This window comes from Schistocerca serialis, chromosome 6, assembly GCF_023864345.2.
Source record: "Schistocerca serialis cubense isolate TAMUIC-IGC-003099 chromosome 6, iqSchSeri2.2, whole genome shotgun sequence".
In the NCBI taxonomy this organism is placed as follows: Eukaryota; Metazoa; Arthropoda; class Insecta; order Orthoptera; family Acrididae; genus Schistocerca; species Schistocerca serialis.
Window position 1 is genome coordinate 52,254,651 of NC_064643.1, and position 26,538 is coordinate 52,281,188.

Genomic DNA, 26,538 nt, shown 5'->3' on the forward strand with positions numbered 1-26,538 from the left:
TAAAGGTCTAAAGAAATGGGAGCAGCCGGCAGGAGTAACTATGACTATCTTAAGGTAGCCAAATGCCTTGTCACTCTGCGAAATTTATTTGAAAACTCGAGGATATCGTCGATGGAGTAATTCAGACAACGTTAAGGTGGACATGCTGTAGCATTTCGCTTCTGCAGGTTGGCCGCAATACGAATTAAAAAGAGGAAAGATCAAAGAAGGGGGAGCAGCTGGCAGCAGTACTATGAATCTCTTAAGGAAGCCAAATGCCTCGTCACTCTGCGAAATTTATTTGAAAACTCGATTATATCGTCGTTGAAGTAACTCAGACAACGTTAAGGTGGACATGTTGCAGCATTTCGCCTCTGCATGGACTGGCCGCAGTACGAATTAAAGAGAGGAAAGATTCAAAGGAAGGGGAGCAGCCGGCAAGAAGAACTATGACTCTCTTAAGATAGCCTATTGTATCGTCATCCGGCGAAGTACATTTGCTGTGACGACGTTAAGGTGGACATAGGTGGCATATTGGTTCTGTAGGTCTGGCCATAGCAAGAATGATAAAGGTCGAAAGAAATGGGAGCAGCCGGCAGGAGTATCTATGACTATCTTAAGGTAGCCAAATGCCTTGTCACTCTGCGAAATTTATTTGAAAACTCGAAGATATCGTCGTTGGAGTAACTCAGACAACGTTAAGGTGGACATGCTGTAGCATTTCGCTTCTGCAGGACTGGCCGCAATACGAATTGAAGAGAGGAAAGATTCAAAGAATTGGGAGCAGCTGGTAGCAGTTACTATGAATCTCTTAAGGTAGCCAAATGCCTCGTCACTCTGCGAAGTTTATTTGATAGCTCGTTGGAGAAACTCAGACAACGTTAAGGTGGACATGTTGCAGTATTTCGCTAGTGCATGGAATGTCCGCAGAACGAATTAAAGAGAGGAAAGATTCAAAGAAAGGGGAGCAACTGGCAACAGGAACTATGACTCTCTTAAGGTAGCCAGATGCCTCGTCATCCGGCGAAGTACATTTGCTAACTCAAGAAACTCGTAGTGGGAGTAAATGTGACGACGTTAAGGTGGACATACAGTGGCATGTCGGTTCTGTAGGACTGGCCATAGCAGGAATGATAATGGCCTAAAGAAATAGGAACAGCCGGCAGGTGTAACTATGACTCTCTTAAGGTAGCCTAATGCCTCGTCACTCTGCGTAATTTATTTGAAAACTCGAGGATATCGTCGTTGGAGTAACTCAGACAACGTTAAGGTGGACATGTTGCAGCATTTCGCTTCTGAATGGTTTGGCCGCAGTTCGAATTAAAGAGAGGAAAGATTCAAAGAAAGGGAAGCAACTTGCAACAGGAATTATGACTCTCTTAAGGTAGCCAAATGCCTCGTCATCCGGCGAAGTACATTTGCTAACTCGAGTAACTCGTAGTTGGAGTAACTGTGACGACGTTAAGGTGGACATACGGTGGCATATTGGTTCTGTAGGACTGGCCATTGGATGAATGATAAAGGTCTAAAGAAATGGGAGCAGCCGGCAGGAGTAACTATGACTATCTTAAGGTAGCCAAATGCCTTGTCACTCTGCGAAATTTATTTGAAAACTCGAGGATATCGTCGATGGAGTAATTCAGACAACGTTAAGGTGGACATGCTGTAGCATTTCGCTTCTGCAGGACTGGCCGCAATACGAATTAAAAAGAGGAAAGATCAAAGAAGGGAGAGCAGCTGGCAGCAGTACTATGAATCTCTTAAGGAAGCCAAATGCCTCGTCACTCTGCGAAATTTATTTGAAAACTCGATTATATCGTCGTTGGAGTAACACAGACAACGTTAAGGTCGACATGTTGCAACATTTCGCTTCTGCATGGACTGGCCGCAGTACGAATTAATGAGAGGAAAGATTCAAAGAAAGGGGAGCAGCTGGCTTGAGGAACTATGACTCTCTTAAGGTAGCCAATTGTATCGTCATCCGGCGAAGTACATTTGCTAACTCAAGAAACTCGTAGTGGGAGTAACTGTGACGACGTTTAGGTGGACATAAAGTGGCATATCGGTTCTGTAGGACTGGCCATAGCAAGAATGCTAATGGCCTAAAGAAATGGGAGCAGCCGGCAGGTGCAACTATGACTCCCTTAAGGTAGCCTAATGCCTCGTCACTCTGCGTAATTTATTTGAAAACTCGAGAATATCGTCGTTGGAGTAACTCAGACAACGTTAAGGTGGACATGTTGCAGCATTTCGCTTCTGAATGGTTTGGCCGCAGTTCGAATTGAAGAGAGGAAAGATTCAAAGAAAGGGAAGCAACTTGCAACAGGAATTATGACTCTCTTAAGGTAGCCAAATGCCTTGTCATCCGGCGAAGTACCTTTGCTAACTCGAGTAACTCGTAGTGGGAGTAACTGTGACGACGTTAAGGTGGACATACGGTGGCATATTGGTTCTGTAGGACTGGCCATTGGATGAATGATAAAGGTCTAAAGAAATGGGAGCAGCCGGCAGGAGTAACTATGACTATCTTAAGGTAGCCAAATGCCTTGTCACTCTGCGTAATTTATTTGAAAACTCGAGAATATCGTCGTTGGAGTAACTCAGACAACGTTAAGGTGGACATGTTGCAGCATTTCGCTTCTGAATGGTTTGGCCGCAGTTCGAATTAAAGAGAGGAAAGATTCAAAGAAAGGGAAGCAACTTGCAACAGGAATTATGACTCTCTTAAGGTAGCCAAATGCCTCGTCATCCGGCGAAATACCTTTGCTAACTCGAGTAACTCGTAGTGGGAGTAACTGTGACGACGTTAAGGTGGACATACGGTGGCATATTGGTTCTGTAGGACTGGCCATTGGATGAATGATAAAGGTCTAAAGAAATGGGAGCAGCCGGCAGGAGTAACTATGACTATCTTAAGGTAGCCAAATGCCTTGTCACTCTGCGAAATTTATTTGAAAACTCGAGGATATCGTCGATGGAGTAATTCAGACAACGTTAAGGTGGACATGCTGTAGCATTTCGCTTCTGCAGGACTGGCCGCAATACGAATTAAAAAGAGGAAAGATCAAAGAAGGGGGAGCAGCTGGCAGCAGTACTATGAATCTCTTAAGGAAGCCAAATGCCTCGTCACTCTGCGAAATTTATTTGAAAACTCGATTATATCGTCGTTGAAGTAACTCAGACAACGTTAAGGTGGACATGTTGCAGCATTTCGCCTCTGCATGGACTGGCCGCAGTACGAATTAAAGAGAGGAAAGATTCAAAGAAAGGGGAGCAGCCGGCAAGAGGAACTTTGACTCTCTTAAGATAGCCTATTGTATCGTCATCCGGCGAAGTACATTTGCTGTGACGACGTTAAGGTGGACATAGGTGGCATATTGGTTCTGTAGGACTGGCCATAGCAAGAATGATAAAGGTCGAAAGAAATGGGAGCAGCCGGCAGGAGTATCTATGACTATCTTAAGGTAGCCAAATGCCTTGTCACTCTGCGAAATTTATTTGAAAACTCGAAGATATCGTCGTTCGAGTAACTCAGACAACGTTAAGGTGGACATGCTGTAGCATTTCGCTTCTGCAGGACTGGCCGCAATACGAATTGAAGAGAGGAAAGATTCAAAGAAGGGGGAGCAGCTGGCAGCAGTAACTGTGAATCTCTTAAGGTAGCCAAATGCCTCGTCACTCTGCGAAGTTTATTTGAAAGCTCGTTGGAGAAACTCAGACAACGTTAAGGTGGACATGTTGCAGTATTTCGCTAGTGCATGGAATGTCCGCAGAACGAATTAAAGAGAGGAAAGATTCAAAGAAAGGGGAGCAACTGGCAACAGGAACTATGACTCTCTTAAGGTAGCCAGATGCCTCGTCATCCGGCGAAGTACATTTGCTAACTCAAGAAACTCGTAGTGGGAGTAAATGTGACGACGTTTAGGTGGACATACAGTGGCATGTCGGTTCTGTAGGACTGGCCATAGCAGGAATGATAATGGCCTAAAGAAATAGGAACAGCCGGCAGGTGTAACTATGACTCTCTTAAGGTAGCTTAATGCCTCGTCACTCTGCGTAATTTATTTGAAAACTCGAGGATATCGTCGTTGGAGTAACTCAGACAACGTTAAGGTGGACATGTTGCAGCATTTCGCTTCTGAATGGTTTGGCCGCAGTTCGAATTAAAGAGAGGAAAGAATCAAAGAAAGGGAAGCAACTTGCAACAGGAATTATGACACTCTTAAGGTAGCCAAATGCCTCGTCATCCGGCGAAGTACATTTGCTAACTCGAGAAACTCGTAGTGGGAGTAACTGTGACGACGTTAAGGTGGCCATACAGTGTCATATCGGTTCTGTAGGACTGGCCTTAGCAAGAATGATAAAGGCCTACAGGAATGGGAGCAGCCGGCAGGACTAACTATGACTCTCTTAAGGTAGCCAAATGCCTTGTCACTCTGCGAAATTTATTTGAAAACTCGAGGATATCGTCGATGGAGTAATTCAGACAACGTTAAGGTGGACATGCTGTAGCATTTCGCTTCTGCAGGACTGGCCGCAATACGAATTAAAAAGAGGAAAGATCAAAGAAGGGGGAGCAGCTGGCAGCAGTACTATGAATCTCTTAAGGAAGCCAAATGCCTCGTCACTCTGCGAAATTTATTTGAAAACTCGATTATATCGTCGTTGGAGTAACACAGACAACGTTAAGGTCGACATGTTGCAACATTTCGCTTCTGCATGGACTGGCCGCAGTACGAATTAATGAGAGGAAAGATTCAAAGAAAGGGGAGCAGCTGGCTTGAGGAACTATGACTCTCTTAAGGTAGCCAATTGTATCGTCATCCGGCGAAGTACATTTGCTAACTCAAGAAACTCGTAGTGGGAGTAACTGTGACGACGTTTAGGTGGACATAAAGTGGCATATCGGTTCTGTAGAACTGGCCATAGCAAGAATGATAATGGCCTACAGAAATGGGAGCAGCCGGCAGGTGTAACTATGACTCTCTTAAGGTAGCCTAATGCCTCGTCACTCTGCGAAATTTATTTGAAAACTCGAGGATATCGTCGTTGGAGTAACTCAGACAACGTTAAGGTGGACATGTTGCAGCATTTCGCTTCTGCATGGTCTGGCCGCAGTTCGAATTAAACAGAGGAAAGATTCAAAGGAAGGGGAGCAGCTGGCACCAGGAACTATGACTCTCTTAAGTTAGCGAAATGCCTCGTCATCCGGCGAAGTACATTTGCTAACTGGAGAAACTCGTAGTGGGAGTAACTGTGACGACGTTAAGGTGGACATATGGTGGCATATCGGTTCTGTAGGACTGGCCATAGCAAGAATGATAAAGGACGAAAGAAATGGGAGCAGCCGGCAGGAGTAACTATGACTCTCTTAAGGTTGCCAAATGCCTTGTAACTCTGCGAAATTTATTTGAAAACTCGAGGACATCGTCGTTGGAGTATCTCAGACAACGTTAAGGTGGACATGCTGTCTCATTTCGCTTCTGCAGGACTGACCGCAATACGAAATAAAGAGAGGAAAGATCAAAGAAGGGGGAGCAGCTGGCAGCAATAACTATGGCTCTCTTAAGCTAGCCAAATGCCTCATCACTCTGCGAAGTTTATTTGAAAGCTCGTGGATATCGTCGTTGGAGTAACTCAGACAGCGTTAAGGTGGACATGTTGCAGTATTTCGCTAGTGCATGGACTGTCCGCAGAACGAATTAATGAGAGGAAAGATTCAAAGAAAGGGGAGCAGCTGGAAACAGGAACTATGACTCTCTTAAGGCAGCCAGATGCCTTGTCATCCGGCGAAGTACATTTGCAACTCAAGTAACTCGTAGTGGGAGTAACTGTGACGACGTTTAGGTGGACATACAGTGGCATATCGGTTTCTGTAGGACTGGCCATAGCAAGAATGATAATGGCCTAAAGAAATAGGAGCAGCCGGCAGGTGTAACTATGACTCTCTTAAGGTAGCCTAATGCCTCGTCACTCTGCGAAATTTATTTGATAAGTCGGGGATATCGTCGTTGGAGTAAGTCAGACAACGTTAAGGTGGACATGTTGCAGCATTTCGCTTCTGCATGGTCTGGCCGCAGTTCGAATTAAAGAGAGGAAAGATTCAAAGGAAGGGGAGCAACTTGCAACAGGAATTATGACTCTCCTAATGTTGCCAAATGCCTCGTCATCCGGCGAAGTACATTTGCTAACTCGAGTAACTTGAAGTGGGAGTAACTGTGACGACGTTAAGGTGGACATATGGTGGCATATCGGTTCTGTAGGACTGACCGTAGCAAGAATGATAATGGCCTACAGAAATGGGAGCAGCCGGCAGGTGTAACTATGACTCTCTTAAGGTAGCCTAATGCCTCGTCACTCTGCGAAATTTATTTGAAAACTCGAGGATATCGTCGTTGGAGTAACTCAGACAACGTTAAGGTGGACATGTTGCAGCATTTCGCTTCTGCATGGTCTGGCCGCAGTTCGAATTAAACAGAGGAAAGATTCAAAGGAAGGGGAGCAGCTGGCAGCAGGAACTATGACTCTCTTAAGTTAGCGAAATGCCTCGTCATCCGGCGAAGTACATTTGCTAACTGGAGAAACTCGTAGTGGGAGTAACTGTGACGACGTTAATTTGGACATATGGTGGCATATCGGTTCTGTAGGACTGGCCATAGCAAGAATGATAAAGGTCTAAAGAAATGGGAGCAGCCGGCAGGAGTAACTATGACTCTCTTAAGGTAGCCAAATGCCTTGTTACTCTGCGAAATTTATTTGAAATCTCGAGGATATCGTCGTTGGAGTAACTCAGACAACGTTAAGGTAGACATGCTGTAGCATTTCGCTTCTGCTGGACTGATCGCAATACGAATTAAAGAGAGGAAAGATCAAAGAAGGGGGAGCAGCTGGCAGCAGTAACTATGACTCTCTTAAGGTAGCCAAATGCCTCGTCACTCTGCGAAATTTATTTGAAAGCTCGTGGATATCGTCGTTGGAGAAACTCAGAGAACGTTAAGGTGGACTTGTTGCAGTATTTCGCTAGTGCATGGACTGTCCGCAGAACGAATTAATGAGAGGAAAGATTCAAAGAAAGGGGAGCAGCTGGAAACAGGAACTATGACTCTCTTAAGGTAGCCAGATGCCTTGTCATCCGGCGAAGTACATTTGCAACTCAAGTAACTCGTAGTGGGAGTAACTGTGACGACGTTTAGGTGGACATACAGTGGCATAACGGTTTCTGTAGGACTGGCCATAGCAAGAATGATAATGGCCTACAGAAATGGGAGCAGCCAGCAGGTGTAACTATGACTCTCTTAAGGTAGCCTAATGCCTCGTCACTCTGCGAAATTTATTTGAAAACTCGAGGATATCGTCGTTGGAGTAACTCAGACAACGTTAAGGTGGACATGTTGCAGCATTTCGCTTCTGCATGGTCTGGCCGCAGTACGAATTAAACAGAGGAAAGATTCAAAGGAAGGGGCGCAGCTGGCAGCAGGAACTATGACTCTCTTAAGTTAGCGAAATGCCTCGTCATCCGGCGAAGTACATTTGCTAACTGGAGAAACTCGTAGTGGGAGTAACTGTGACGACGTTAAGTTGGACATATGGTGGCATATCGGTTCTGTAGGACTGGCCATAGCAAGAATGATAAAGGTCTAAAGAAATGGGAGCAGCCGGCAGGAGTAACTATGACTCTCTTATGGTAGCCAAATGCCTTGTTACTCTGCGAAATTTATTTGAAATCTCGAGGATATCGTCGTTGGAGTAACTCAGACAACGTTAAGGTAGACATGCTGTAGCATTTCGCTTCTGCAGGACTGATCGCAATACGAATTAAAGAGAGGAAAGATCAAAGAAGGGGGAGCAGCTGGCAGCAGTAACTATGACTCTCTTAAGGTAGCCTAATGCCTCGTCACTCTGCGAAATTTATTTGAAAACTCGAGGATATCGTCATTGGAGTAACTCAGACAACGTTAAGGTGGACATGTTGCAGCATTTCGCTTCTGCATGGTCTGGCCGCAGTTCGAATTAAACAGAGGAAAGATTCAAAGGAAGGGGAGCAGCTGGCAGCAGGAACTATGACTCTCTTAAGTTAGCGAAATGCCTCGTCATCCGGGCGAAGTACATTTGCAACTCAAGTAACTCGTAGTGGGAGTAACTGTGACGACGTTTAGGTGGACATACAGTGGCATATCGGTTTCTGTAGGACTGGCCATAGCAAGAATGATAATGGCCTAAAGAAATAGGAGCAGCCGGCAGGTGTAACTATGACTCTCTTAAGGTAGCCTAATGCCTCGTCACTCTGCGAAATTTATTTGATAAGTCGGGGATATCGTCGTTGGAGTAACTCAGACAACGTTAAGGTGGACATGTTGCAGCATTTCGCTTCTGCATGGTCTGGCCGCAGTTCGAATTAAAGAGAGGAAAGATTCAAAGGAAGGGGAGCAAATTGCAACAGGAATTATGACTCTCCTAATGTTGCCAAATGCCTCGTCATCCGGCGAAGTACATTTGCTAACTCGAGTAACTTGAAGTGGGAGTAACTGTGACGACGTTAAGGTGGACATATGGTGGCATATCGGTTCTGTAGGACTGGCCATAGCAAGAATGATAAAGGACGAAAGAAATGGGAGCAGCCGGTAGGAGTAACTATGACTCTCTTAAGGTAGCCAAATGCCTTGTAACTCTGCGAAATTTATTTGAAAACTCGAGGACATCGTCATTGGAGTATCTCAGACAACGTTAAGGTAGACATGCTGTCTCATTTCGCTTCTGCAGGACTGACCGCAATACGAAATAAAGAGAGGAAAGATCAAAGAAGGGGGAGCAGCTGGCAGCAATAACTATGACTCTCTTAAGCTAGCCAAATGCCTCATCACTCTGCGAAGTTTATTTGAAAGCTCGTGGATATCGTCGTTGGAGTAACTCAGACAGCGTTAAGGTGGACATGTTGCAGTATTTCGCTAGTGCATGGACTGTCCGCAGAACGATTTAAAGAGAGGAAAGATTCAAAGAAAGGATAGCAACTGGCAACAGGAACTATGACTCTCTTAAGGTAGCCAGATGCCTCGTCATCCGGCGAAGTACATTTGCTAACTCAAGAAACTCGTAGTGGGAGTAACTGTGACGACGTTTAGGTGGACATAAAGTGGCATATCGGTTCTGTAGAACTGGCCGTAGCAAGAATGATAATGGCCTACAGAAATGGGAGCAGCCGGCAGGTGTAACTATGACTCTCTTAAGGTAGCCTAATGCCTCGTCACTCTGCGAAATTTATTTGAAAACTCGAGGATATCGTCGTTGGAGTAACTCAGACAACGTTAAGGTGGACATGTTGCAGCATTTCGCTTCTGCATGGTCTGGCCGCAGTTCGAATTAAACAGAGGAAAGATTCAAAGGAAGGGGAGCAGCTGGCAGCAGGAACTATGACTCTCTTAAGTTAGCGAAATGCCTCGTCATCCGGCGAAGTACATTTGCTAACTGGAGAAACTCGTAGTGGGAGTAACTGTGACGACGTTAATTTGGACATATGGTGGCATATCGGTTCTGTAGGACTGGCCATAGCAAGAATGATAAAGGTCTAAAGAAATGGGAGCAGCCGGCAGGAGTAACTATGACTCTCTTAAGGTAGCCAAATGCCTTGTTACTCTGCGAAATTTATTTGAAATCTCGAGGATATCGTCGTTGGAGTAACTCAGACAACGTTAAGGTAGACATGCTGTAGCATTTCGCTTCTGCTGGACTGATCGCAATACGAATTAAAGAGAGGAAAGATCAAAGAAGGGGGAGCAGCTGGCAGCAGTAACTATGACTCTCTTAAGGTAGCCAAATGCCTCGTCACTCTGCGAAATTTATTTGAAAGCTCGTGGATATCGTCGTTGGAGAAACTCAGAGAACGTTAAGGTGGACTTGTTGCAGTATTTCGCTAGTGCATGGACTGTCCGCAGAACGAATTAATGAGAGGAAAGATTCAAAGAAAGGGGAGCAGCTGGAAACAGGAACTATGACTCTCTTAAGGTAGCCAGATGCCTTGTCATCCGGCGAAGTACATTTGCAACTCAAGTAACTCGTAGTGGGAGTAACTGTGACGACGTTTAGGTGGACATACAGTGGCATAACGGTTTCTGTAGGACTGGCCATAGCAAGAATGATAATGGCCTACAGAAATGGGAGCAGCCGGCAGGTGTAACTATGACTCTCTTAAGGTAGCCTAATGCCTCGTCACTCTGCGAAATTTATTTGAAAACTCGAGAATATCGTCGTTGGAGTAACTCAGACAACGTTAAGGTGGACATGTTGCAGCATTTCGCTTCTGCATGGTCTGGCCGCAGTTCGAATTAAACAGAGGAAAGATTCAAAGGAAGGGGCGCAGCTGGCAGCAGGAACTATGACTCTCTTAAGTTAGCGAAATGCCTCGTCATCCGGCGAAGTACATTTGCTAACTGGAGAAACTCGTAGTGGGAGTAACTGTGACGACGTTAAGTTGGACATATGGTGGCATATCGGTTCTGTAGGACTGGCCATAGCAAGAATGATAAAGGTCTAAAGAAATGGGAGCAGCCGGCAGGAGTAACTATGACTCTCTTAAGGTAGCCAAATGCCTTGTTACTCTGCGAAATTTATTTGAAATCTCGAGGATATCGTCGTTGGAGTAACTCAGACAACGTTAAGGTAGACATGCTGTAGCATTTCGCTTCTGCTGGACTGATCGCAATACGAATTAAAGAGAGGAAAGATCAAAGAAGGGGGAGCAGCTGGCAGCAGTAACTATGACTCTCTTAAGGTAGCCAAATGCCTCGTCACTCTGCGAAATTTATTTGAAAGCTCGTGGATATCGTCGTTGGAGAAACTCAGAGAACGTTAAGGTGGACTTGTTGCAGTATTTCGCTAGTGCATGGACTGTCCGCAGAACGAATTAATGAGAGGAAAGATTCAAAGAAAGGGGAGCAGCTGGAAACAGGAACTATGACTCTCTTAAGGTAGCCAGATGCCTTGTCATCCGGCGAAGTACATTTGCAACTCAAGTAACTCGTAGTGGGAGTAACTGTGACGACGTTTAGGTGGACATACAGTGGCATAACGGTTTCTGTAGGACTGGCCATAGCAAGAATGATAATGGCCTACAGAAATGGGAGCAGCCGGCAGGTGTAACTATGACTCTCTTAAGGTAGCCTAATGCCTCGTCACTCTGCGAAATTTATTTGAAAACTCGAGGATATCGTCGTTGGAGTAACTCAGACAACGTTAAGGTGGACATGTTGCAGCATTTCGCTTCTGCATGGTCTGGCCGCAGTTCGAATTAAACAGAGGAAAGATTCAAAGGAAGGGGCGCAGCTGGCAGCAGGAACTATGACTCTCTTAAGTTAGCGAAATGCCTCGTCATCCGGCGAAGTACATTTGCTAACTGGAGAAACTCGTAGTGGGAGTAACTGTGACGACGTTAAGTTGGACATATGGTGGCATATCGGTTCTGTAGGACTGGCCATAGCAAGAATGATAAAGGTCTAAAGAAATGGGAGCAGCCGGCAGGAGTAACTATGACTCTCTTAAGGTAGCCAAATGCCTTGTTACTCTGCGAAATTTATTTGAAATCTCGAGGATATCGTCGTTGGAGTAACTCAGACAACGTTAAGGTAGACATGCTGTAGCATTTCGCTTCTGCAGGACTGATCGCAATACGAATTAAAGAGAGGAAAGATCAAAGAAGGGGGAGCAGCTGGCAGCAGTAACTATGACTCTCTTAAGGTAGCCAAATGCCTCGTCACTCTGCGAAATTTATTTGAAAGCTCGTGGATATCGTCGTTGGAGAAACTCAGAGAACGTTAAGGTGGACTTGTTGCAGTATTTCGCTAGTGCATGGACTGTCCGCAGAACGAATTAATGAGAGGAAAGATTCAAAGAAAGGGGAGCAGCTGGAAACAGGAACTATGACTCTCTTAAGGTAGCCAGATGCCTTGTCATCCGGCGAAGTACATTTGCAACTCAAGTAACTCGTAGTGGGAGTAACTGTGACGACGTTTAGGTGGACATACAGTGGCATAACGGTTTCTGTAGGACTGGCCATAGCAAGAATGATAATGGCCTAAAGAAATAGGAGCAGCCGGCAGGTGTAACTATGACTCTCTTAAGGTAGCCAAATGCCTTGTAACTCTGCGAAATTTATTTGAAAACTCGAGGACATCGTCGTTGGAGTATCTCAGACAACGTTAAGGTGGACATGTTGCAGCATTTCGCTTCTGCATGGTCTGGCCGCAGTTCGAATTAAAGAGAGGAAAGATTCAAAGGAAGGGGAGCAAATTGCAACAGGAATTATGACTCTCCTAATGTTGCCAAATGCCTCGTCATCCGGCGAAGTACATTTGCTAACTCGAGTAACTTGAAGTGGGAGTAACTGTGACGACGTTAAGGTGGACATATGGTGGCATATCGGTTCTGTAGGACTGGCCATAGCAAGAATGATAAAGGTCTAAAGAAATGGGAGCAGCCGGCAGGAGTAACTATGACTCTCTTAAGGTAGCCAAATGCCTTGTTACTCTGCGAAATTTATTTGAAATCTCGAGGATATCGTCGTTGGAGTAACTCAGACAACGTTAAGGTAGACATGCTGTAGCATTTCGCTTCTGCTGGACTGATCGCAATACGAATTAAAGAGAGGAAAGATCAAAGAAGGGGGAGCAGCTGGCAGCAGTAACTATGACTCTCTTAAGGTAGCCAAATGCCTCGTCACTCTGCGAAATTTATTTGAAAGCTCGTGGATATCGTCGTTGGAGAAACTCAGAGAACGTTAAGGTGGACTTGTTGCAGTATTTCGCTAGTGCATGGACTGTCCGCAGAACGAATTAATGAGAGGAAAGATTCAAAGAAAGGGGAGCAGCTGGAAACAGGAACTATGACTCTCTTAAGGTAGCCAGATGCCTTGTCATCCGGCGAAGTACATTTGCAACTCAAGTAACTCGTAGTGGGAGTAACTGTGACGACGTTTAGGTGGACATACAGTGGCATAACGGTTTCTGTAGGACTGGCCATAGCAAGAATGATAATGGCCTACAGAAATGGGAGCAGCCGGCAGGTGTAACTATGACTCTCTTAAGGTAGCCTAATGCCTCGTCACTCTGCGAAATTTATTTGAAAACTCGAGGATATCGTCGTTGGAGTAACTCAGACAACGTTAAGGTGGACATGTTGCAGCATTTCGCTTCTGCATGGTCTGGCCGCAGTTCGAATTAAACAGAGGAAAGATTCAAAGGAAGGGGCGCAGCTGGCAGCAGGAACTATGACTCTCTTAAGTTAGCGAAATGCCTCGTCATCCGGCGAAGTACATTTGCTAACTGGAGAAACTCGTAGTGGGAGTAACTGTGACGACGTTAAGTTGGACATATGGTGGCATATCGGTTCTGTAGGACTGGCCATAGCAAGAATGATAAAGGTCTAAAGAAATGGGAGCAGCCGGCAGGAGTAACTATGACTCTCTTAAGGTAGCCAAATGCCTTGTTACTCTGCGAAATTTATTTGAAATCTCGAGGATATCGTCGTTGGAGTAACTCAGACAACGTTAAGGTAGACATGCTGTAGCATTTCGCTTCTGCAGGACTGATCGCAATACGAATTAAAGAGAGGAAAGATCAAAGAAGGGGGAGCAGCTGGCAGCAGTAACTATGACTCTCTTAAGGTAGCCAAATGCCTCGTCACTCTGCGAAATTTATTTGAAAGCTCGTGGATATCGTCGTTGGAGAAACTCAGAGAACGTTAAGGTGGACTTGTTGCAGTATTTCGCTAGTGCATGGACTGTCCGCAGAACGAATTAATGAGAGGAAAGATTCAAAGAAAGGGGAGCAGCTGGAAACAGGAACTATGACTCTCTTAAGGTAGCCAGATGCCTTGTCATCCGGCGAAGTACATTTGCAACTCAAGTAACTCGTAGTGGGAGTAACTGTGACGACGTTTAGGTGGACATACAGTGGCATAACGGTTTCTGTAGGACTGGCCATAGCAAGAATGATAATGGCCTAAAGAAATAGGAGCAGCCGGCAGGTGTAACTATGACTCTCTTAAGGTAGCCAAATGCCTTGTAACTCTGCGAAATTTATTTGAAAACTCGAGGACATCGTCGTTGGAGTATCTCAGACAACGTTAAGGTGGACATGTTGCAGCATTTCGCTTCTGCATGGTCTGGCCGCAGTTCGAATTAAAGAGAGGAAAGATTCAAAGGAAGGGGAGCAAATTGCAACAGGAATTATGACTCTCCTAATGTTGCCAAATGCCTCGTCATCCGGCGAAGTACATTTGCTAACTCGAGTAACTTGAAGTGGGAGTAACTGTGACGACGTTAAGGTGGACATATGGTGGCATATCGGTTCTGTAGGACTGGCCATAGCAAGAATGATAAAGGACGAAAGAAATGGGAGCAGCCGGCAGGAGTAACTATGACTCTCTTAAGGTAGCCAAATGCCTTGTAACTCTGCGAAATTTATTTGAAAACTCGAGGACATCGTCGTTGGAGTATCTCAGACAACGTTAAGGTGGACATGCTGTCTCATTTCGCTTCTGCAGGACTGACCGCAATACGAAATAAAGAGAGGAAAGATCAAAGAAGGGGGAGCAGCTGGCAGCAATAACTATGACTCTCTTAAGCTAGCCAAATGCCTCATCACTCTGCGAAGTTTATTTGAAAGCTCGTGGATATCGTCGTTGGAGTAACTCAGACAGCGTTAAGGTGGACATGTTGCAGTATTTCGCTAGTGCATGGACTGTCCGCAGAACGATTTAAAGAGAGGAAAGATTCAAAGAAAGGGGAGCAACTGGCAACAGGAACTATGACTCTCTTAAGGTAGCCAGATGCCTCGTCATCCGGCGAAGTACATTTGCTAACTCAAGAAACTCGTAGTGGGAGTAACTGTGACGACGTTTAAGTGGACATAAAGTGGCATATCGGTTCTGTAGAACTGGCCATAGCAAGAATGATAATGGCCTACAGAAATGGGAGCAGCCGGCAGGTGTAACTATGACTCTCTTAAGGTAGCCTAATGCCTCGTCACTCTGCGAAATTTATTTGAAAACTCGAGGATATCGTCATTGGAGTAACTCAGACAACGTTAAGGTGGACATGTTGCAGCATTTCGCTTCTGCATGGTCTGGCCGCAGTTCGAATTAAACAGAGGAAAGATTCAAAGGAAGGGGAGCAGCTGGCAGCAGGAACTATGACTCTCTTAAGTTAGCGAAATGCCTCGTCATCCGGCGAAGTACATTTGCTAACTGGAGAAACTCGTAGTGGGAGTAACTGTGACGACGTTAAGTTGGACATATGGTGGCATATCGGTTCTGTAGGACTGGCCATAGCAAGAATGATAAAGGTCTAAAGAAATGGGAGCAGCCGGCAGGAGTAACTATGACTCTCTTAAGGTAGCCAAATGCCATGTTACTCTGCGAAATTTATTTGAAATCTCGAGGATATCGTCGTTGGAGTAACTCAGACAACGTTAAGGTAGACATGCTGTAGCATTTCGCTTCTGCAGGACTGATCGCAATACGAATTAAAGAGAGGAAAGATCAAAGAAGGGGGAGCAGCTGGCAGCAGTAACTATGACTCTCTTAAGGTAGCCAAATGCCTCGTCACTCTGCGAAATTTATTTGAAAGCTCGTGGATATCGTCGTTGGAGAAACTCAGAGAACGTTAAGGTGGACTTGTTGCAGTATTTCGCTAGTGCATGGACTGTCCGCAGAACGAATTAATGAGAGGAAAGATTCAAAGAAAGGGGAGCAGCTGGAAACAGGAACTATGACTCTCTTAAGGTAGCCAGATGCCTTGTCATCCGGCGAAGTACATTTGCAACTCAAGTAACTCGTAGTGGGAGTAACTGTGACGACGTTTAGGTGGACATACAGTGGCATATCGGTTTCTGTAGGACTGGCCATAGCAAGAATGATAATGGCCTAAAGAAATAGGAGCAGCCGGCAGGTGTAACTATGACTCTCTTAAGGTAGCCTAATGCCTCGTCACTCTGCGAAATTTATTTGATAAGTCGGGGATATCGTCGTTGGAGTAACTCAGACAACGTTAAGGTGGACATGTTGCAGCTTTTCGCTTCTGCATGGTCTGGCCGCTGTTCGAATTAAAGAGAGGAAAGATTCAAAGGAAGGGGAGCAAATTGCAACAGGAATTATGACTCTCCTAATGTTGCCAAATGCCTCGTCATCCGGCGAAGTACATTTGCTAACTCGAGTAACTTGAAGTGGGAGTAACTGTGACGACGTTAAGGTGGACATATGGTGGCATATCGGTTCTGTAGGACTGGCCATAGCAAGAATGATAAAGGACGAAAGAAATGGGAGCAGCCGGCAGGAGTAACTATGACTCTCTTAAGGTAGCCAAATGCCTTGTAACTCTGCGAAATTTATTTGAAAACTCGAGGACATCGTCGTTGGAGTATCTCAGACAACGTTAAGGTGGACATGCTGTCTCATTTCGCTTCTGCAGGACTGACCGCAATACGAAATAAAGAGAGGAAAGATCAAAGAAGGGGGAGCAGCTGGCAGCAATAACTATGACTCTCTTAAGCTAGCCAAATGCCTCATCACTCTGCGAAGTTTATTTGAAAGCTCGTGGATATCGTCGTTGGAGTAACTCAGACAGCGTTAAGGTGGACATGTTGCAGTATTTCGCTAGTGCATGGACTGTCCGCAGAACGATTTAAAGAGAGGAAAGATTCAAAGAAAGGGGAGCTACTGGCAACAGGTACTATGACTCTCTTAAGGTAGCCAGATGCCTCGTCATCCGGCGAAGTACATTTGCTAACTCAAGAAACTCGTAGTGGGAGTAACTGTGACGACGTTTAGGTGGACATAAAGTGGCATATCGGTTCTGTAGAACTGGCCATAGCAAGAATGATAAAGGTCTAAAGAAATGGGAGCAGCCGGCAGGAGTAACTATGACTCTCTTAAGGTAGCCAAATGCCTTGTTACTCTGCGAAATTTATTTGAAATCTCGAGGATATCGTCGTTGGAGTAACTCAGACAACGTTAAGGTAGACATGCTGTAGCATTTCGCTTCTGCAGGACTGATCGCAATACGAATTAAAGAGAGGAAAGATCAAAGAAGGGGGAGCAGCTGGCAGCAGTAACTATGACTCTCTTAAGGTAGCCAAATGCCTCGTCATTCTGCGAAATTTATTTGAAAGCTCGTGGATATCGTCGTTGGAGAAACTCAGAGAACGTTAAGGTGGACTTGTTGCAGTATTTCGCTAGTGCATGGACTGTCCGCAGAACGAATTAATGAGAGGAAAGATTCAAAGAAAGGGGAGCAGCTGGAAACAGGAACTATGACTCTCTTAAGGTAGCCAGATGCCTTGTCATCCGGCGAAGTACATTTGCAACTCAAGTAACTCGTAGAGGGAGTAACTGTGACGACGTTTAGGTGGACATACAGTGGCAGAACGGTTTCTGTAGGACTGGCCATAGCAAGAATGATAATGGCCTAAAGAAATAGGAGCAGCCGGCAGGTGTAACTATGACTCTCTTAAGGTAGCCTAATGCCTCGTCACTCTGCGAAATTTATTTGATAAGTCGGGGATATCGTCGTTGGAGTAACTCAGACAACGTTAAGGTGGACATGTTGCAGCATTTCGCTTCTGCATGGTCTGGCCGCAGTTGGAATTAAGAGAGGAAACATTCAAAGGAAGGGGAGCAACTTGCAACAGGAATTATGACTCTCCTAATGTTGCCAAATGCCTCGTCATCCGGCGAAGTACATTTGCTAACTCGAGTAACTTGAAGTGGGAGTAACTGTGACGACGTTAAGGTGGACATATGGTGGCATATCGGTTCTGTAGGACTGACCATAGCAAGAATGATTAAGCCCTAAAGAAATAGGAGCAACCGGCAGGGGTAACTATGACTCTCTTAAGGTAGCCAAATGCCTCGTCACTCTGCGAAATTTATTTGAAAACTCGAGGATATCGTCGTTGGAGTAACTCAGACAACGTTAAGGTGGACATGCTGTAGCATTTCGCTTCTGCAGGACTGGCCGCAATACGAATTGAAGAGAGGAAAGATTCAAAGAAAAGGGAGCAGCTGGCAGCAGTAACTATGAATCTCTTAAGGTAGCCAAATGCCTCGTCACTCTGCGAAGTTTATTTGAAAGCTCGTTGGAGAAACTCAGACGACGTTAAGGTGGACATGTTGCAGTATTTCGCTAGTGCATGGAATGTCCGCAGAACGAATTAAAGAGAGGAAAGATTCAAAGAAAGGGGAGCAACTGGCAACAGGAACTATGACTCTCTTAAGGTAGCCAGATGCCTCGTCATCCGGCGAAGTACATTTGCTAACTCAAGAAACTCGTAGTGGGAGTAAATGTGACGACGTTTAGGTGGACATACAGTGGCATGTCGGTTCTGTAGGACTGGCCATAGCAGGAATGATAATGGCCTAAAGAAATAGGAACAGCCGGCAGGTGTAACTATGACTCTCTTAAGGTAGCCTAATGCCTCGTCACTCTGCGTAATTTATTTGAAAACTCGGGGATATCGTCGTTGGAGTAACTCAGACAACGTTAAGGTGGACATGTTGCAGCATTTCGCTTCTGAATGGTTTGGCCGCAGTTCGAATTAAAGAGAGAAAAGATTCAAAGAAAGGGAAGCAACTTGCAACAGGAATTATGACCCTCTTAAGGTAGCCAAATGCCTCGTCATCCGGCGAAGTACATTTGCTAACTCGAGTAACTCGTAGTGGGAGTAACTGTGACAACGTTAAGGTGGACATACGGTGGCATATTGGTTCTGTAGGACTGGCCATTGGATGAATGATAAAGGTCTAAAGAAATGGGAGCAGCCGGCAGGAGTAACTATGACTATCTTAAGGTAGCCAAATGCCTTGTCACTCTGCGAAATTTATTTGAAAACTCGAGGATATCGTCGATGGAGTAATTCAGACAACGTTAAGGTGGACATGCTGTAGCATTTCGCTTCTGCAGGACTGGCCGCAATACGAATTAAAAAGAGGAAAGATCAAAGAAGGGGGAGCAGCTGGCAGCAGTACTATGAATCTCTTAAGGAAGCCAAATGCCTCGTCACTCTGCGAAATTTATTTGAAAACTCGATTATATCGTCGTTGGAGTAACACAGACAACGTTAAGGTCGACATGTTGCAACATTTCGCTTCTGCATGGACTGGCCGCAGTACGAATTAATGAGAGGAAAGATTCAAAGAAAGGGGAGCAGCTGGCAAGAGGAACTATGACTCTCTTAAGGTAGCCAATTGTATCGTCATCCGGCGAAGTACATTTGCTAACTCAAGAAACTCGTAGTGGGAGTAACTGTGACGACGTTTAGGTGGACATAAAGTGGCATATCGGTTCAGTAGGACTGGCCATAGCAAGAATGCTAATGGCCTAAAGAAATGGGAGCAGGCGGCAGGTGCAACTATGACTCCCTTAAGGTAGCCTAATGCCTCGTCACTCTGCGAAATTTATTTGAAAACTCGAGGATATCTTCGTTGGAGTAACTCAGACAACGTTAAGGTTGACATATTGCAGCATTTCGCTTCTGCATGGTCTGGCCGCAGTTCGAATTAAACAGAGGAAAGATTCAAAGGAAGGGGAGCAGCTGGCAGCAGGAACTATGACTCTCTTAAGCTAGCGAAATGCCTCGTCATCCGGCGAAGTACATTTGCTAACTGGAGAAACTCGTAGTGGGAGTAACTGTGACGACGTTAAGTTGGACATATGGTGGCATATCGGTTCTGTAGGACTGGCCATAGCAAGAATGATAAAGGTCTAAAGAAATGGGAGCAGCCGGCAGGAGTAACTATGACTCTCTTAAGGTAGCCAAATGCCTTGTTACTCTGCGAAATTTATTTGAAATCTCGAGGATATCGTCGTTGGAGTAACTCAGACAACGTTAAGGTAGACATGCTGTAGCATTTCGCTTCTGCAGGACTGATCGCAATACGAATTAAAGAGAGGAAAGATCAAAGAAGGGGGAGCAGCTGGCAGCAGTAACTATGACTCTCTTAAGGTAGCCAAATGCCTCGTCACTCTGCGAAATTTATTTGAAAGCTCGTGGATATCGTCGTTGGAGTAACTCAGACAGCGTTAAGGTGGACATGTTGCAGTATTTCGCTAGTGCATGGTCTGTCCGCAGAACGATTTAAAGAGAGGAAAGATTCAAAGAAAGGGGAGCAACTGGCAACAGGAACTATGACTCTCTTAAGGTAGCCAGATGCCTCGTCATCCGGCGAAGTACATTTGCTAACTCAAGAAACTCGTAGTGGGAGTAACTGTGACGACGTTTAGGTGGACATACAGTGGCATATCGGTTTCTGTAGGACTGGCCATAGCAAGAATGATAATGGCCTAAAGAAATAGGAGCAGCCGGCAGGTGTAACTATGACTCTCTTAAGGTAGCCTAATGCCTCGTCACCCTGCGAAATTTATTTGATAAGTCGGGGATATCGTCGTTGGAGTAACTCAGACAACGTTAAGGTGGACATGTTGCAGCATTTCGCTTCTGAATGGTTTGGCCGCAGTTCGAATTAAAGAGAGAAAAGATTCAAAGAAAGGGAAGCAACTTGCAACAGGAATTATGACTCTCTTAAGGTAGCCAAATGCCTCGTCATCCGGCGAAGTACATTTGCTAACTCGAGTAACTCGTAGTGGGAGTAACTGTGACGACGTTAAGGTGGACATACGGTGGCATATTGGTTCTGTAGGACTGGCCATTGGATGAATGATAAAGGTCTATAGAAATGGGAGCAGCCGGCAGGAGTAACTATGACTATCTTAAGGTAGCCAAATGCCTTGTCACTCTGCGAAATTTATTTGAAAACTCGAGGATATCGTCGATGGAGTAATTCAGACAACGTTAAGGTGGACATGCTGTAGCATTTCGCTTCTGCAGGACTGGCCGCAATACGAATTAAGAAGAGGAAAGATCAAAGAAGGGGGAGCAGCTGGCAGCAGTACTATGAATCTCTTAAGGAAGCCAAATGCCTCGTCACTCTGCGAAATTTATTTGAAAACTCGATTATATCGTCGTTGGAGTAACACAGACAACGTTAAGGTCGACGTGTTGCAACATTTCGCTTCTGCATGGACTGGCCGCAGTACGAATTAATGAGAGGAAAGATTCAAAGAAAGGGGAGCAGCTGGCAAGAGGAACTATGACTCTCTTAAGGTAGCCAATTGTATCGTCATCCGGCGAAGTACATTTGCTAACTCAAGAAACTCGTAGTGGGAGTAACTGTGACGACGTTTAGGTGGACATAAAGTGGCATATCGGTTCTGTAGGACTGGCCATAGCAAGAATGATAATGGCCTACAGAAATGGGAGCAGCTTGCAGGTGTAACTATGACTCTCTTAAGGTAGCCTAATGCCTCGTCACTCTGCGAAATTTATTTGAAAACTCGAGGATATCGTCGTTGGAGTAACTCAGACAACGTTAAGGTGGACATGTTGCAGCATTTCGCTTCTGCATGGTCTGGCCGCAGTTCGAATTAAACAGAGGAAAGGTTCAAAGGAAGGGGAGCAGCTGGCAGCAGGAACTATGACTCTCTTAAGTTAGCGAAATGCCTCGTCATCCGGCGAAGTACATTTGCTAACTGGAGAAACTCGTAGTGGGAGTAACTGTGACGACGTCAAGTTGGACATATGGTGGCATATCGGTTCTGTAGGACTGACCATAGCAAGAATGATTAAGCCCTAAAGAAATAGGAGCAACCGGCAGGGCTAACTATGACTCTCTTAAGGTAGCCAAATGCCTCGTCACTCTGCGAAATTTATTTGAAAACTCGAGGATATCGTCGTTGGAGTAACTCAGACAACGTTAAGGTGGACATGCTGTAGCATTTCGCTATTGCAGGACTGGCCGCAATACGAATTGAAGAGAGGAAAGATTCAAAGAAAAGGGAGCAGCTGGCAGCAGTAACTATGAATCTCTTAAGGTAGCCAAATGCCTCGTCACTCTGCGAAGTTTATTTGAAAGCTCGTTGGAGAAACTCAGACAACGTTAAGGTGGACATGTTGCAGTATTTCGCTAGTGCATGGAATGTCCGCAGAACGAATTAAAGAGAGGAAAGATTCAAAGAAAGGGGAGCAACTGGCAACAGGAACTATGACTCTCTTAAGGTAGCCAGATGCCTCGTCATCCGGCGAAGTACATTTGCTAACTCAAGAAACTCGTAGTGGGAGTAAATGTGACGACGTTTAGGTGGACATACAGTGGCATGTCGGTTCTGTAGGACTGGCCATAGCAGGAATGATAGTGGCCTAAAGAAATAGGAACAGCCGGCAGGTGTAACTATGACTCTCTTAAGGTAGCCTAATGCCTCGTCACTCTGCGTAATTTATTTGAAAACTCGGGGATATCGTCGTTGGAGTAACTCAGACAACGTTAAGGTGGACATGTTGCAGCATTTCGCTTCTGAATGGTTTGGCCGCAGTTCGAATTAAAGAGAGAAAAGATTCAAAGAAAGGGAAGCAACTTGCAACAGGAATTATGACCCTCTTAAGGTAGCCAAATGCCTCGTCATCCGGCGAAGTACATTTGCTAACTCGAGTAACTCGTAGTGGGAGTAACTGTGACGACGTTAAGGTGGACATACGGTGGCATATTGGTTCTGTAGGACTGGCCATTGGATGAATGATAAAGGTCTAAAGAAATGGGAGCAGCCGGCAGGAGTAACTATGACTATCTTAAGGTAGCCAAATGCCTTGTCACTCTGCGAAATTTATTTGAAAACTCGAGGATATCGTCGATGGAGTAATTCAGACAACGTTAAGGTGGACATGCTGTAGCATTTCGCTTCTGCAGGACTGGCCGCAATACGAATTAAAAAGAGGAAAGATCAAAGAAGGGGGAGCAGCAGGCAGCAGTACTATGAATCTCTTAAGGAAGCCAAATGCCTCGTCACTCTGCGAAATTTATTTGAAAACTCGATTATATCGTCGTTGGAGTAACACAGACAACGTTAAGGTCGACATGTTGCAACATTTCGCTTCTGCATGGACTGGCCGCAGTACGAATTAATGAGAGGAAAGATTCAAAGAAAGGGGAGCAGCTGGCAAGAGGAACTATGACTCTCTTAAGGTAGCCAATTGTATCGTCATCCGGCGAAGTACATTTGCTAACTCAAGAAACTCGTAGTGGCAGTAACTGTGACGACGTTTAGGTGGACATAAAGTGGCATATCGGTTCAGTAGGACTGGCCATAACAAGAATGCTAATGGCCTAAAGAAATGGGAGCAGGCGGCAGGTGCAACTATGACTCCCTTAAGGTAGCCTAATGCCTCGTCACTCTGCGAAATTTATTTGAAAACTCGAGGATATCTTCGTTGGAGTAACTCAGACAACGTTAAGGTTGACATATTGCAGCATTTCGCTTCTGCATGGTCTGGCCGCAGTTCGAATTAAACAGAGGAAAGATTCAAAGGAAGGGGAGCAGCTGGCAGCAGGAACTATGACTCTCTTAAGCTAGCGAAATGCCTCGTCATCCGGCGAAGTACATTTGCTAACTGGAGAAACTCGTAGTGGGAGTAACTGTGACGACGTTAAGTTGGACATATGGTGGCTTATCGGTTCTGTAGGACTGGCCATAGCAAGAATGATAAAGGTCTAAAGAAATGGGAGCAGCCGGCAGGAGTAACTATGACTCTCTTAAGGTAGCCAAATGCCTTGTTACTCTGCGAAATTTATTTGAAATCTCGAAGATATCGTCGTTGGAGTAACTCAGACAACGTTAAGGTAGACATGCTGTAGCATTTCGCTTCTGCAGGACTGATCGCAATACGAATTAAAGAGAGGAAAGATCAAAGAAGGGGGAGCAGCTGGCAGCAGTAACTATGACTCTCACAAGGTAGCCAAATGCCTCGTCACTCTGCGAAATTTATTTGAAAGCTCGTGGATATCGTCGTTGGAGTAACTCAGACAGCGTTAAGGTGGACATGTTGCAGTATTTCGCTAGTGCATGGTCTGTCCGCAGAACGATTTAAAGAGAGGAAAGATTCAAAGAAAGGGGAGCAACTGGCAACAGGAACTATGACTCTCTTAAGGTAGCCAGATGCCTCGTCATCCGGCGAAGTACATTTGCTAACTCAAGAAACTCGTAGTGGGAGTAACTGTGACGACGTTTAGGTGGACATACAGTGGCATATCGGTTTCTGTAGGACTGGCCATAGCAAGAATGATAATGGCCTAAAGAAATAGGAGCAGCCGGCAGGTGTAACTATGACTCTCTTAAGGCAGCCTAGTGCCTCGTCACTCTGCGTAATTTATTTGATAAGTCGGGGATATCGTCGTTGGAGTAACTCAGACAACGTTAAGGTGGACATGTTGCAGCATTTCGCTTCTGAATGGTTTGGCCGTAGTTCGAATTAAAGAGAGAAAAGATTCAAAGAAAGGGAAGCAACTTGCAACAGGAATTATGACTCTCTTAAGGTAGCCAAATGCCTCGTCATCCGGCGAAGTACATTTGCTAACTCGAGTAACTCGTAGTGGGAGTAACTGTGACGACGTTAAGGTGGACATACGGTGGCATATTGGTTCTGTAGGACTGGCCATTGGATGAATGATAAAGGTCTAAAGAAATGGGAGCAACCGGCAGGAGTAACTATGACTATCTTAAGGTAGCCAAATGCCTTGTCACTCTGCGAAATTTATTTGAAAACTCGAGGATATCGTCGATGGAGTAATTCAGACAACGTTAAGCTGGACATGCTGTAGCATTTCGCTTCTGCAGGACTGGCCGCAATACGAATTAAAAAGAGGAAAGATCAAAGAAGGGGGAGCAGCTGGCAGCAGTACTATGAATCTCTTAAGGAAGCCAAATGCCTCGTCACTCTGCGAAATTTATTTGAAAACTGGATTATATCGTCGTTGGAGTAACACAGACAACGTTAAGGTCGACATGTTGCAACATTTCGCTTCTGCATGGACTGGCCGCAGTACGAATTAATGAGAGGAAAGATTCAAAGAAAGGGGAGCAGCTGGCAAGAGGAACTATGACTCTCTTAAGGTAGCCAATTGTATCGTCATCCGGCGAAGTACATTTGCTAACTCAAGACACTCGTAGTGGGAGTAACTGTGGCGACGTTTAGGTGGACATAAAGTGGCATATCGGTTCTGTAGGACTGGCCATAGCAAGAATGCTAATGGCCTAAAGAAATGGGAGCAGCCGGCAGGTGCAACTATGACTCCCTTAAGGTAGCCTAATGCCTCGTCACTCTGCGAAATTTATTTGGAAACTCGAGGATATCTTCGTTGGAGTAACTCAGACAACGTTAAGGTTGACATATAGCAGCATTTCGCTTCTGCATGGTCTGGCCGCAGTACGAATTAAACAGAGGAAAGATTCAAAGGAAGGGGAGCAGCTGGCAGCAAGAACTATGACTCTCTTAAGTTAGCGAAATGCCTCGTCATCCGGCGAAGTACATTTGCTAACTGGAGAAACTCGTAGTGGGAGTAACTGTGACGACGTTAAGTTGGACATATGGTGGCATATCGGTTCTGTAGGACTGGCCATAGCAAGAATGATAAAGGTCGAAAGAAATGGGAGCAGCCGGCAGGAGTAACTATGACTCTCTTAAGGTAGCCAAATGCCTTGTCACTCTGCGAAATTTATTTGAAAACTCGAGGACATCGTCGTTGGAGTATCTCAGACAACGTTAAGGTGGACATGATGTAGCATTTCGCTACTGCAGGACTGGCCGCAATACGAATTAAAGAGAGGAAAGATCAAAGAAGGGGGAGCAGCTGGCAGCAGTAACTATGCATCTCTTAAGGTAGCCAAATGCCTCGTCACTCTCCGAAATTTAATTGAAAACTCGATTATATCGTCGTTGGAGTAACTCAGACAACGTTAAGGTGGACATGTTGCAGCATTTCGCTTCTGCATGGTCTGGCCGCAGTTCGAATTAAAGAGAGGAAAGATTCAATGGAAGGGGAGCAGCTGGCAAGAGGAACTATGACTCTCTTATGTTAGCCAAATGCCTCGTCATCCGGCGAATCAGATTTGCTAACTAGAGAAACTCGTAGTGGGAGTAACTGTGACGACGTTAAGGTGGACATATGGTGGCATATCGGTTCTGTAGGACTGGCCATAGCAAGAATGATAAAGGTCGAAAGAAATGGGAGCAGCCGGCAGGAGTAACTATGACTCTCTTAAGGTAGCCAAATGCCTTGTCACTCTGCGAAATTTATTTGAAAACTCGAGGACATCGTCGTTGGAGTATCTCAGACAACGTTAAGGTGGACATGCTGTAGCATTTCGCTTCTGCAGGACTGACCGCCATACTAATTAAAGAGAGGAAAGATCAAAGAAGGGGGAGCAGCTGGCAGCAGTAACTATGACTCTCTTAAGGTAGCCAAATGCCTAGTAACTCTGCGAAATTTATTTGAAAGCTCGTGGATATCGTTGTTAGAGAAACTCAGACAACGTTAAGGTGGACAAGTTGCAGAATTTCGCTAGTGCATGGACTGTCCGCAGAACGAATTACAGAGAGGAAAGATTCAAAGAAAGGGAAGCACTTGCAACAGTAATTATGACTCTCTTAAGGTAGCCAAGTGCCTCGTCATCCGGCGAAGTACATTTGC